Source organism: Pseudophryne corroboree, chromosome 5 (assembly GCF_028390025.1).
Source record: "Pseudophryne corroboree isolate aPseCor3 chromosome 5, aPseCor3.hap2, whole genome shotgun sequence".
In the NCBI taxonomy this organism is placed as follows: domain Eukaryota; kingdom Metazoa; phylum Chordata; class Amphibia; order Anura; family Myobatrachidae; genus Pseudophryne; species Pseudophryne corroboree.
Genome location: NC_086448.1, coordinates 835118312 through 835132911, shown reverse-complemented (window position 1 = coordinate 835132911; position 14600 = coordinate 835118312). Strand labels below are relative to the sequence as shown.

Sequence of the window (14600 nt, the reverse complement as noted above, 5' to 3'; positions counted from 1 at the left end):
CAGCCAGGGTATCAAACTTGCAGACTTTTTCAAAATTGTTTGAACCCGACCAAGTAACAGCTCGGCAAAGTTGTAAAGCAGAGACCCCTCGGGCAGCCCCCTAAGAAGAGCCCACTTTCCTCGTGGAATGGGCTTTTACAGATTTAGGGTGCGGCAGTCCAGCCGCAGAATGCTCCAGCTGAATAGTGCTACAATCCAGCGAGCAATAGTCCGCTTAGAAGCAGGAGCACCCAGCTTGTTGGGTGCATACAGGATAAATAGCGAGTCAGTTTTCCTGACTCCAGCCGTCCTGGAAACATCTATTTTCAGGGCCCTGACTACGTCCAGTAACTTGGAGTACTCCAAGTCCCACGTAGCCGCAGGCACCACAATAGGTTGGTTCACATGAAAAGTTGATACCACCTTAGGAAGGAATTGGGAACGAGTCCTCAATTCCGCCCTATCCATATGAAAATCAGATAAGGGCTTTTGCATGACAAAACCGCCAATTCTGATACACGCCTGGCCGACGCCAAGGCCAACCGCATGACCACTTTCCACGTGAGGTATTTTAGCTCTACGGATTTAAGTGGCTCAACCCAATGCGACTTCAGGAAATCCAACACCACGTTGAGATCCCACGGTGCCACTAGAGGCACAAACGGGGGCTGAATATGCAGCACTCCCTTAACAAAAGTCTGAACTTCAGGCAGTGAAGCCAGTTCTTTTTGGAAGAAAATGTACAGAGCCGAAATCTGGACCTTAACGTAACCCAATTTTAGGCCTGTAGTCACTCCTGACTGTAGGAAGTGCAGAAATCGACCCAGTTGAAATTCCTCCGTTGGGGCCTTCCTGGCCTCACACCAAGCAACATATTTTTGCCATATGCGGTGATAAAATTTTGCGATCACATCTTTCCTAGCCTTAATCAGCGTAGGAATGACTTCCTCCGGAATGCCTTTTTCCTTTAGGATCCGGTGTTCAACCGCCATGCCGTCAAACACAGCCGTGGTATGTCTTGGAACAGGCAGGGCCCCTGCTGCAGCAGGTCCTGTCTGAGCGGCAGAGGCCATGGGTCCTCTGAGATCATTTCTTGAAGTTCTGGGTACCAGGCTCTTCTTGGCCAATCCGGAACCACGAGTATAGTTCTTACTCTTCTTTTTAGTATTCTCAATACCTTGGGTATGAGAGGCAAAGGAAGGAACACATACACCGACTGGTACACCCACGGTGTTACCAGAGTGTCCACAGCTATCGCCTGAGGGTCCCTTGACCTGGCGCAATATCTTTTCAGCTTTTTGTTGAGGCGTGACGCCATCACGTCACCTGTGGCCTTTCTCAACGGTGTACAATCATTTTGAAGACTTCTGGATGAAGTCCCCACTCTCCCGGGTGGAGGTCGTGCCTGCTGAGAAAGTCAGCTTCCCAGTTGTCCACTCCGGGAATGAACACTGCTAACAGTGCTAACACATGATTTTCCGCCCATCGGAAAATCCTTGTGGCTTCTGTCATCACCATCCTGCTTCTTGTGCCGCCCTGCTGGTTTACATGGGCGACCGCCGTGATGTTGTCTGACTGGATCAGCACCGGCTGGTGTTGAAGCAGGGGTCTAGCCTGACTTAGGGCATTGTAAATGGCCCTTAGTTCCAGAATATTTATGTGTAGGGAAGTCTCCTGACTTGACCATAGTCCTTGGAAGTTTCTTCCCTGTGTGACTGCCCCCCAGCCTCGAAGGCTGGCATCCGTGGTCACCAGGACCCAGTCCTGTATGCCGAATCTGCGGCCCTCTAGAAGATGAGCACTCTGCAGCCACCACAACAGCAACACCCAGGCCCTTGGAGACAGGGTTATCAGCCGATGCATCTGAAGATGCGACCCGGACCTCTTGTCCAACAGATCCCACTGGAAGATCCTTGCCTGGAACCTGCCGAATGGAATTTCTTCGTAAGAAGCTACCATCTTTCCCAGGACTCGCGTGCATTGATGCACAGACACCTGTATTTGTATTAGGAGGTCTCTGACTAGAGATGACAACTCCTTGGCCTTCTCCTCTGGGAGAAACCCTTTTTTTTTTCTTGTTCTGTGTCCAGAACCATACCCAGGAACAGTAGACGCGTCGTAGTAACCAGCTGCGACTTTGGACTATTCAGAATCCAGCCGTGCTATTGTAGCACTTCCCGAGATAGTGCTACTCCGATGAACAACTGCTCCCTGGACCTCGCCTTTATAAGGAGATCGTCCAAGTACTGGATAATTAAAACTCCCTTTTTTCGAAGGAGTATCATCATTTCGGCCATTACCTTGGTAAATACCCTCGGTGCCGTGGACAGACCAACGGCAACGTCTGGAATTGGTAATGACAGTCCTGTACCACAATTTTAAGGTACTCCTGGTGAGGAGGGTAAATGGGGACATGTAGGTAAGCATCCTTGATGTCCAGTGATACCATGTAATCCCCTTCGTCCAGGCTTGTAATAACCGCCCTGAGCGATTCCATTTTGAACTTGAACCTTCGTATATAAGTGTTCAAGGATTTCAATTTTAGAATGGGTCTCACCGAACCGCCTGGTTTCGGTACCACAAACATTGTGGAATAGTAACCCCGGCCTTGTTGAAGGAGGGGTACCTTGATTATCACCTGCTGGAAGTACAGCTTGTGAATTGCCGCCAGTACTACCTCTCCTCGAGGGCAGCAGGCAAGGCTGATTTGAGGTAACGGCGAGGGGGAGTCGCCTCGAACTCCAGCTTGTATCCCTGTGATACTACTTGCAGAACCCAGGGATCCACTTGTGAGCGAGCCCACTGGTCGCTGAAGTTCCCGAGACGCGCCCCCACCGCACCTGGCTCCACCTGTGGAGCCCCAGCGTCATGCGGTGGACTCAGATGAAGCAGGGGAAGATTTTTGATCCTGGGAACTGGCTGTCTGGTGCAGCTTTTTCCCTCTTCCCTTGTCTCTGTGCAGAAAGGAAGCGCCTTTGACCCGCTCGCTTTTCTGAAGCCGAAAGGACTGTACCTGATAATACGGTGCTTTCTTAGGCTGTGAGTAACCTGAGGTAAAAAAAATTCTTCCCAGCTGTTGCTGTGGATACGAGGTCCCAGAGACCATCCCCAAACAATTCCTCACCCTCATAAGGCAGAATCTCCATGTGCCTTTTAAAGTCAGCATCACCTGTCCACTGCCGGGTCCCTAATACTCTCCTGGCAGAATGGACATTGCATTAACTTTTGGATGCCAGCCGGCAAATATCCCTCTGTGCATCCCTCATATATAAGACGACGTCTTTAATATGCTCTATGGTTAGCAAAATAGTATCCCTGTATAGGGTATCAATATTATCTGACAGGGTATCAGACCACGCTGCAGCAGCACTATCCATGCTGAGGCAATTGCAGGTCTCAGTATAGCACCTGAGTGTGTATATTTACTAAAAAAAATTAAATTTACTAAAAAATTAAAAATTTTGTAAAAATTACTACACAGAAAGGGTAGTGGATAAGTGGAATAGCCTCCCATCAGAGGTGGTAGAGGCTAAGACTGTAGGGCAATTTAAACATGCTTGGGACAGGCATATGAATATCCTTACAAAGAATCAAGATTAAAAAAGGGTTGAGATTGCCAAAAGGATAAAATAAAAAAGGGGCAGACTAGATGGGCCAAGTGGTTCTTATCTGCCGTCAAATTCTATGTTTCTATACAGACTTCAGGATAGCCTTCTGCTTTTTAACAGCAGGCTCCTTCAAAGTGGCCGTATCCTAAGACGGCAGTGCCACCTTTTTTGACAAACGTGTGAGCGCCTTATCCACCCTAGGGGATATCTCCCAATGTGACCTATCCTCTGGCGGGAAAGGATACGCCATCAGTAACTTTTTAGAAATTACCAGTTTCTTATCGGGGGAACCCACGCTTCATTCACTCATCTGATGAAGGAACAAAACACTGGCTGCTTTTTCTCCCCAAACATAAAACCCCTTTTTTGTGGTATTTGGGTTAATGTCAGAAATGTGTAACACATTTTTCATTGCCGAGTGCAACGGATGTTCCTAGTGGATTGTGTATATGTCTCAACCTCGTCGACACTGGAGTCAGACTCCGTGTCGACATCTGAATCTGCCATCTGAGGTAGCGGGCGTTTTTGAGCCCCTGATGGCCTTTGAGACGCCTGGGCAGGCGCGGGCTGAGAAGCCGGCTGTCCCATAGCGGTTACGTCATCCAGCCCTTTACATAAGGAGTTGACACTGTCGGTTAATACCTTCCACTTATCCATCCACTCTGGTGTCGGCCCCACAGGGGGCGACATCACATTTATCGGCATCTGCTCCGCCTCCACGTATCCTCAAACATGTCGACACAGGCGTACCGACACACCGCACACACACGGGGAATGCTCTGACTGAGGACAGGATCCCACAAAGTCCTTTGGGGAGACAGAGAGAGAGTATGCCAGCACACACCAGAGCGCTATATAATGCAGGGATTAACACTATAACTGAGTGATTTTTCCCCCAATAGCTGCTTGTATACACAATATTGCGCCTAAATTTGGTGCCCCCCCCTCTCTTTTTAACCCTTTGAGCCTGAAAACTACAGGGGAGAGTCTGGGGAGCTGTCTTCCAGCTGCACTGTGAAGAAAAAATGGCGCCAGTGTGCTGAGGGAGTTAGCCCCGCCCCTTTTTCGGCAGACTTTACTCCCGCTTTTTTTAGGAATTCTGGCAGGGGTATTTAATCACATATATAGCCCTGGGACTATATATTGTGATGATTTGCCAGCCAAGGTGTTTATATTGCTGCTCAGGGCGCCCCCCCCAGCGCCCTGCACCCATCAGTGACCAGAGTGTGAGGTGTGCATGAGGAGCAATGGCGCACAGCTGCAGTGCTGTGCGCTACCTTGTTGAAGACCGAGGTCTTCTGCCGCCGATTTTCCGGACCACTTCTTGCTTCTGGCTCTGTAAGGGGGACGGCGGCGCGGCTCCGGGACCGAACGATCGAGGTCGGGTACTGTGTTCGATCCCTCTGGAGCTAATGGTGTCCAGTAGCCTAAGAAGCCCAAGCTACCACCAGTTAGGTAGGTTCGCTTCTTCTCCCCTTAGTCCCTCGCTGCAGTGAGTCTGTTGCCAGCAGATCTCACTGTAAAATAAAAAACCTAAAATATACTTTCTTTCTAGGAGCTCAGGAGAGCCCCTAGTGTGCATCCAGCTCAGCCGGGCACAAGTTTCTAACTGAGGTCTGGAGGAGGGTCATAGTGGGAGGAGCCAGTGCACACCAGGTAGTCCTAAAGCTTTCTTTAGTTGTGCCCAGTCTCCTGCGGAGCCGCTATTCCCCATGGTCCTTACGGAGTTCCCAGCATCCACTAGGACGTCAGAGAAATAAAAAATAAAAAATAAAAAATTATATATATATATATATATATATATATATATACATACACACACATATATATATATATATATATATATATATATATATATATATATATATACACACACACACATTATATATATATATATATATATATATATATATATATATATATATATATATATATATATATACACACACATATATATACATACACATTATATATATATATACATACACACATATATATATATATATATACATACACATATATATATATATATATATATATATATATATATATATATATATATATATATATATATATATATATATATATACACTACGAGTATACCCAGAGAGACAATACCTTGACAGCTGGTGATCACTTGTTCGCACTTTCTTACAGGTCTCCTGGAAGAGAGAGAGAGAGAGATTTGTTTTGGATTACTGACAGCGGGACGTTCTTACATTCCTACTGACCGGGAATAACACAAAGCGAGCACACATGCAGATATAACATTCACTACCCAAGGATTTGCTTTCTGATGTAAAGTAACCACAGCAACGAAGACGTTACCAAGTGTAATACGCTCAGGACACACCTAGAGGGCGCTCTACTATTGTCACGCTGTATAAGAAGTACACAAGACTTTACAAGGAAGGTTATGTGGCCCTCTATTTCTCTGTTCTACACAAATGATTCCAGGCAGGTAGGGAAAAGCTGGGACTCTAGCAAACACTGACCCACTGCAGCATCCTTGGAGAGCATCAGGCATCTGATCTGCAAATATACGGTTCCGGTATGAATGGTCGACCACGTTATGGTCGACAGTCATTAGGTCGACAGTCATTAGGTCGACATTGACATGGTCATATGGTCGACACATGAAAAGGTCGACAAGATTTTTTTAAACTTTTTTTGGTGTCGTTTTTTGCGTAAAGTGACTGGGAACCCCAATTAGTGCACCGCTTCGCTCGCTATGCTTCGGGCATGGTGCCTTCGCTCCGCTACCGCTTCGCTCGGCACAGATTACCGTTCCAATCGTAGTCCACGTGGATCGTAAAGTATGGAAAAGTCCCCCCCCCAAAAAAAAAAAAGTTAAAAAACGCACGTCGACCTTTATGTGTCGACCTTTCATGTGTCCATGTCGACCATGTCAATGTCGACCAATATTGGTCGACCTAATGGCTGTCGACCATAACATGGTCGACCATGTGAACGGATACCCAAATATACACCACTAACAAGAACTGAACAAAAACATGGCAGCGTGCACTGAGCAACAGCCTTTTCTAAGCATGTCAGCTTGTCAATAAATATAACTATCTAATAGCATGTGAAATGATACACCTAGGGGGGGGGGGGGGGGGGGGGAAGATACGCAGAAGTCATTTCACAGTAGGAATTTCAGCTGTAAAGAAAAAAGGAACCATGAGTAAACATTGCAAAAATATAAAAATCAAAAGGTTGTCCGCTCATAGTACGATCAAGACCAGAGCTGTATTAGGAGGTTGCTGGTTTTAATTGGACCACTAAACCCCAAAACGTCTATGTTCAGCTATAAAACCATAAACAGATGATAATAAAAAAATCCATTGTTAAACATTACGCTAAAAACTCACTGCAGCTATTAAAGTTATCCCCTCCCCCACTACATAGCTCCGCCCACATGAGATCTCACACACAGCCAAATCTCCTGGCACATTGCTGGCCTCACCCCATGTACGAATCAGCCAAAATCTGCCAGGCTGGGGCGAGAGCTGGCGCTTTACTGCCCAACGGAATACGCTGCGCTATATAAGAAACTGTAAATAAACCACATTGAATCCTGAAGCAAAAAGAGGAAGCAGGGCAAGACCAGCACTCTAGCCTCTTATATGTAAGAGTGTGGCAGGGTAATATAATGTTTATATATAAATATATATTTTATATATCACATAACAGCCTTCTATCCCTAAGCACACAAGATCTCTGCTAACGGTAGAAAGGACAATGGATCTGCAGAGGAATACAGGGCTGGGCCTCGTTCATACTGTGCCCACACTCGTCATACAAGAGTATGCAGGAAACACGTTGCTTAGCGGGCGGCCGGCTTGACACAAGCTGTTTCCATAGTATTGATGAAGTAGATTTCAAATCCCAACACAAAAGACGTCTCATTCGCAGCGGCCAGAGACTCTGCAGTCAGACGGCTTTTGTTTGAGAAATAGTTTCAGCATTGCACAATCCCAGTGACTTCATCCAGTACATAGTGTGGAGGCCTCATCCCTGTGCTCAGCCAGACTCCATATACACAGTGCAGAGGCCTCATCCCCGTGCACAGCCAGACTCCGTATACACAGTGCAGAGGCCTCATCCCCGTGCTCAGCCAGACTCCATATACACAGTGCAGAGGCCTCATCCCCGTGCACAGCCAGACTCCGTATACAGAGTGCAGAGGCCTCATCCCCGTGCACAGCCAGACTCCATATACACAGTGCAGAGGCCTCATCCCTGTGCTCAGCCAGACTCCATATACACAGTGCAGAGGCCTCATCCCTGTGCTCAGCCAGACTCCATATACACAGTGCAGAGGCCTCATCCCCGTGCTCAGCCAGACTCCGTATACACAGTGCAGAGGCCTCATCCCCGTGCACAGCCAGACTCCATATACACAGTGCAGAGGCCTCATCCCCGTGCACAGCCAGACTCCATATACACAGTGCAGAGGCCTCATCCCCGTGCACAGCCAGACTCCGTATACACAGTGCAGAGGCCTCATCCCTGTGCTCAGCCAGACTCCATATACACAGTGCAGAGGCCTCATCCCCGTGCACAGCCAGACTCCATATACACAGTGCAGAGGCCTCATCCCTGTGCTCAGCCAGACTCCATATACACAGTGCAGAGGCCTCATCCCTGTGCTCAGCCAGACTCCATATACACAGTGCAGAGGCCTCATCCCCGTGCTCAGCCAGACTCCGTATACACAGTGCAGAGGCCTCATCCCCGTGCACAGCCAGACTCCATATACACAGTGCAGAGGCCTCATCCCCGTGCTCAGCCAGACTCCATATACACAGTGCAGAGGCCTCATCCCCGTGCTCAGCCAGACTCCATATACACAGTGCAGAGGCCTCATCCCCATGCTCAGCCAGACTCCGTATACACAGTGCAGAGGCCTCATCCCCGTGCTCAGCCAGACTCCATATACACAGTGCAGAGGCCTCATCCCCGTGCTCAGCCAGACTCCGTATACACAGTGCAGAGGCCTCATCCCCGTGCTCAGCCAGACTCCATATACACAGTGCAGAGGCCTCATCCCCGTGCTCAGCCAGACTCCGTATACACAGTGCAGAGGCCTCATCCCCGTGCTCAGCCAGACTCCATATACACAGTGCAGAGGCCTCATCCCCGTGCTCAGCCAGACTCCATATACACAGTGCAGAGGCCTCAACCCCGTGCTCAGCCAGACTCCGTATACACAGTGCAGAGGCCTCATCCCCGTGCTCAGCCAGACTCCGTATACACAGTGCAGAGGCCTCATCCCCGTGCTCAGCCAGACTCCGTATACACAGTGCAGAGGCCTCATCCCCGTGCTCAGCCAGACTCCGTGCTCTATATACATACACATCCAGTACACAGTGCAGAGGCCTCATCCCCGTGCTCTGTATACACATCCAGTAAAGGCAGATAAGATTTTCTCCACCTATAAAGTCATTCGGATAGGTTCAGCCTCACAGCTCCGGTCATTGATTATATAAAAGCAGTTGGCTCACATGGCCTAGCACCAGAAACATAGGAATTACCGTATGTGATGTTACGATGACACGATGCACCTGTGACTATCCCTGCATGTTCCCTAGTAGCTACATGGGGCCCAATTCAGCATGGATCGCAAAAGCAAAATCTCTCTCTAATGGGCAAAACCATGTGCAGTGCAGGGGGGGGGGGCAGATGTAACATGTGCAGAGAGAGTTAGATTTGGGTGGGCTGTGTTCAAACTGAAATCTAAATTGCAGTGTAAAAATAAAGCAGCCAGTAGTTACCCTGCACAGAAACAATATAACTGCCCCAAATCTAACTCTCTCTGCACATGTTACATCTGCCCTATCTGCAGTGCACATGTTTTTGCCCATTAGAGAGATTATGCTTTTGCGATCAGGTCTGAATTAGGTCAATGGATCAGAACAGAATGCAGCCAGCACAGGGAAGGGCAAAAGTCAGAAGATGGATGACAGGCCTGCTGCAAAGAAACAGGGTCCTATCACCTATCAGAAGGGAACAAGGAGTGAGCGGCTGCATGAAGCAGATCGGGGCTGCGCTATATAAGAAATTTAATAAGCTTCATCTTTATTCTATTCCCCCTCTCAGGAGAGACATAAGAGCGTATTAATGACTGACCCACTGTAAATCCGGTAGACATGGGTTAATAAACTGAACCTGGTAATCATCATTAACGCTCGGAAACCAGGATCCCTGCTGACAGTGCACAATTACCAGCTACGTCCCTGCACAAATCACGTGGACTATATATATGTATCACGCTCGTTTGTGTAGGGGCATCCGTGGCTCCCCAAGCAATTCCTGGACTGGGGACAGTCCGCAGGCCTCAACGTGGCCGTCACTGTGACACTGGTGAAACGTTACTTTGCAAGTGTTAATTTGACATGTAGGACGGGTTTCCGCCTCCCTACTCCGCAGACTCATCGCTGAAATGTCAGGAATGTCAGAACTGCAGGCCGCACTACGGGTGGGTCTAAGCAGTCACTTCCATAAGCATGTGAGAATGTCCTCTCTCTATAAAACACGGACTACGGAGGTATCACATTGCAAGCCAGGCGTGTCAAGGACAAGAGACACATTGATGATCCTAGGCCTGGAATTACAGCCAATCGCTACCAGGCTACTCCTGTGGATGGCTGCCCATACAGCTTACAGACTCCGATAACCTATCCTACCATGCTGCAGCCGCCACTAGCTCCTCCGCACACATCACAAACCACCCAGGTGCGCTGACAGGAGAAGCGCACACGTCCGTTCAGCTCCAACTAGACCTTTCAGCAACATCGGTGTCACAGTTTTACTCCTGACACTGCTGAATGTAGCACAATTTAGGTTTTAAATTAATTATGAGGCACGGGCAATCAGGACTGTATAACGTGTCGCTTGCGCAACGCTTATCCCCAGGCAGAAACACAGGTGACTGGCCCAGTTACACATAGGAAGGCGAGACGCCAGGACTGTCATATCCTAGTTCTACTGCAGAGGGTAAACAGTTGTGCAATGAACAAGAGAATCATTTTAATAATTTCACCCCAGAAAAGCAAAAAATAAAAGTCTCGTTTCTGCACTGCACCACTAAACTGCGTGCACCATTACATATAGTCACCCTTCGCAAATCGTGCACCGACTCCTCCCCTCTGCAAAAAGTCTTTACGCAAACTATGCATATCCACAGAGAGGGGCGGGGGCAGGAGGAAGGATCAGCAATGTGTAGATGGAACGGCACTGTGTTCCAACTAACATTTGTATAAGCGTAATTAGAGCCCAGGCGTAACCTTACTCGATAAGTGCATACGTGGGAAGGAAGACAGCACTTGCGGCCAAGAAGGCAAACAGCAGGATGAAAGGTGCAGGGTGCCCAGACAGCGGTCATGAGACAGCAGATTTTGGCTCTTCCTGCAGCTTTCCAGTAATTGCCCCGGTGGAAGAGGACGCTGCTGCAACTTGCTCACATTCACTCCATTTACAGTATATAAAAACACTTAGAACTGAACGAGACAAGTCTGTCACGCTTCAGCACACGCTGGGTGTGTGTAGTAATTGTATACAAGGCTTCTTAACGCCAACGTTTCCTGTGTTTGCTCCACAGAACACGGCACGCATGGGCTCCTATGCCGACGGTTACTCTAGGAATAGGATGACTGCAATAAGTTCAGAGAGGTCTTTTCACAGTCGGCCATGGTGTCAGTGAATGCAGGAGCACAGATGAAAGGACAGAAAATGCTTTTGTTGCTATTATCTTATTAACCTACATTTAAACGTTGCTGCAAGAGGTCTGCAGCGCCCGCCATAGTATATAAACAGTGTATACGCAACAGTCACAAAAACAGCGCCGGCGGTGCCTAAAGGACGACGCTGTTGGTAATGGGGGAGAAGATGATGGTATGGGGGTCGGCGGGGAAAAAAAAAAAAACATTACGGGGATTGTCCTGCTCATGAGAGCTTACAATCTACAGGGGAGGGGCAGACAGAAGGCGTCCACCCGGCCACCAAACACTCACTGGGGTAATTCAATTGTTTTTCTCCGCGTCTGCCACTAGATTGTTACCGCAGGAGCAGTTCAATTGTTACTCCGTTCAGGTGCAAATGGTACATTTCAGCTCGCAGAGGCGATTCAATTGTTAAATGGGCACATTGCCTGTCACTTTAGACAAGGCGTTACGCAATAGCTATGGCAACCAGAGGTTCTGGGTTTTAGCCGAGCAACAAGACCAAACTTGGCTAGAGTGCTGGGCGCAATGCAAAAAGTGCCATCTGGGCACCGAATCGGGACACTTTCCTGCTCCTCACCTCAGGAGGCTGCAAAATGTCAACATGCCCGTCTGCAGAAACTACATGGCAGGTGTGCACGGGGGTGATAACAATTGAATTGCCCCCGCAGCCTCCTGAGGTGATGAGCTGAAATGTGCACAGTCAGCTGTTTGGGTGCCCATCAGTCTAAATGTGTTTAGCAGTTTTTACGCAGCAAACCCGGTCTGTCTGGGCAGGACGTGTGCAAAAAAGAACATATGAATATTGCCTGCAAGCGCCAACTGCACACTGGGTACTAGCGTACTGCGCTCCGTCACTTGCACCTGAGTATTTGGGTTAGTGGGTGCAGCCATCTTTGCTGATGACAATTTACTATGGATCAGGACTGCAGGGTAGTAGGCAGGGCCCGGCTCAGGGTTCAGCACACGTCAGGTAGAGAATGGATTAGTGTCCGCTCTTATCAGTAGGTCACGCGCGTATAGCAGGTAATAAGCAATACGCAGGTTCCTGGAAGCAGAGCAGTGTTTACTGATCATAAATAGCCCTGACAATGGCTGCTACACACCCCTATGTGGTAGTGATGACCCCCCCCCAGCGTGTACATACAGAATACAGCACCACGCATACTGTAAATTCATATAAGCACAGGAAATGCTGCCCCAATCCCTGTGGAGGTTCCAGCAATATGGGCAATATAGGAGGAGGAGGAGGGGGGGGGTGGGGGGAGGGGACTGTGCTGAACCAACCAATGGGACGCGGATCCTGGCAGTCAGAATACAGGCGGATCCAATCGGTAAGTACTGGAGTTAGGGTTAGGTCCAAGGGGGAGGACAGGACGGTCAGGGTTGGGCTGCGGGAGGTCTGGGTTAGGGTTAGAGGTTAGGTTGAAATACATAATGGGAACCATTGGGATGACGCTGTCCGCACTGTGGCGGTCAGGATACTGACTGGCGGGATTTCGATACCAACCCCAGCGGATAATGGTGTGGACTGCGCTCATGCAAAGCTCAGATTTCCTCATGACAGAACTCAATCTTACAGACAGGCTTACTAGTCACTGGAAGCAATGCATTATCTTACACTAAACGGTTTCACGTCGCTTGTACCCACAAATCTCTATTTCCATCAATGATTTAGGTTGTATTGCCTAGAAGAGGCCAGATCTCCTCAGAACGCTGCCATCTCCTTCTCCCCCATCCGAGCCAGGCACCAGGTAACCCTCCCCCATCCAAGCCAGGCACCAGGTAACCCTCCCCCATCCAAGCCAGGCACCAGGTAACCCTCCCCCATCCAAGCCAGGCACCAGGTAACCCTCCCCCATCCAAGCCAGGCACCAGGTAACCCTCCCCCATTCAAGCCACGCACCAGGTAACCCTCCCCCACATCCGAGCCAGGCACCAGGTAACCCTCCCCCACATCCAAGCCAGGCACCAGGTAACCCTCCCCCACATCCAAGCCAGGCACCAGGTAACCCTCCCCCATCCGAGCCAGGCACCAGGTAACCCTCCCCCATCCGAGCCAGGCACCAGGTAACCCTCCCCCATCCAAGCCAGGCACCAGGTAGCCCTCCCCCATCCAAGCCAGGCACCAGGTAGCCCTCCCCCATCCAAGCCACGCACCAGGTAGCCCTCCCCCATCCGAGCCAGGCACCAGCTAAACCTCCCCCATCCGAGCCAGGCACCAGGTAACCCTCCCCCATCCAAGCCAGGCACCAGGTAACCCTCCCCCATCCAAGCCAGGCACCAGGTAGCCCTCCCCCATCCAAGCCACGCACCAGGTAACCCTCCCCCATCCAAGCCACGCACCAGTTAACCCTCCCACATCCAAGCCACGCTCCAGGTAACCCTCCCCCATCCAAGCCACGCACCAGGTAACCCTCCCCCATCCAAGCCACGCACCAGGTAGCCCTCCCCCATCCAAGCCACGCACCAGGTAACCCTCCCCCATCCAAGCCACGCACCAGGTAACCCTCCCCCATCCAAGCCACGCTCCAGGTAACCCTCCCACATCCAAGCCACGCTCCAGGTAACCCTCCCACATCCAAGCCACGCTCCAGGTAACCCTCCCACATCCAAGCCACGCACCAGGTAGCCCTCCCCCGTCCAAGCCAGGCACCAGCTAAACCTCCCCCATCCGAGCCAGGCACCAGGTAACCCTCCCCCATCCAAGCCAGGCACCAGGTAACCCTCCCCCATCCAAGCCAGGCACCAGGTAACCCTCCCCCATCCAAGCCAGGCACCAGGTAACCCTCCCCCATCCAAGCCACGCAAAAGGTAACCCTCCCCCATCCAAGCCACGCAAAAGGTAACCCTCCCCCATCCAAGCCACGCACCAGGTAGCCCTCCCCCATCCAAGCCAGGCACCAGGTAGCCCTCCGCCATCCAAGCCAGGCACCAGGTAACCCACCCCCATCCAAGCCAGGCACCAGGTAACCCACCCCCATACGAGCCAGGCACCAGCTAACCCTCCCCCATCCGAGCCAGGCACCAGCTAACCCTCCCCCATCCGAGCCAGGCACCAGCTAACCCTCCCCCATCCGAGCCAGGCACCAGCTAACCCTCCCCCATCCGAGCCAGGCACCAGCTAACCCTCCCCCATCCGAGCCAGGCACCAGCTAACCCTCCCCCATCCGAGCCAGGCACCAGCTAACCCTCCCCCATCCGAGCCAGGCACCAGGTAACCCTCCCCCATCCGAGCCAGGCACCAGGTAACCCTCCCCCATCCGAGCCAGGCACCAGGTAACCC

General features: G+C 50.3%; 1 protein-coding gene across 11 annotated transcripts in view; it reads right to left on the bottom strand.

Annotated features, from left to right (window-relative positions):
- The window catches only part of MAP4 (microtubule associated protein 4), a 205132-nt gene that overhangs the window by 165938 nt on the left and 24594 nt on the right, over nt 1-14600 (bottom strand). For all 11 annotated transcript variants that reach the window (XM_063924569.1, XM_063924564.1, XM_063924566.1 and 8 more), the window contains exon 2: nt 5706-5749. The gene's annotated coding sequence lies outside the window, so the exon portion shown is untranslated. The remainder of the gene's footprint in view (nt 1-5705; nt 5750-14600) is intronic.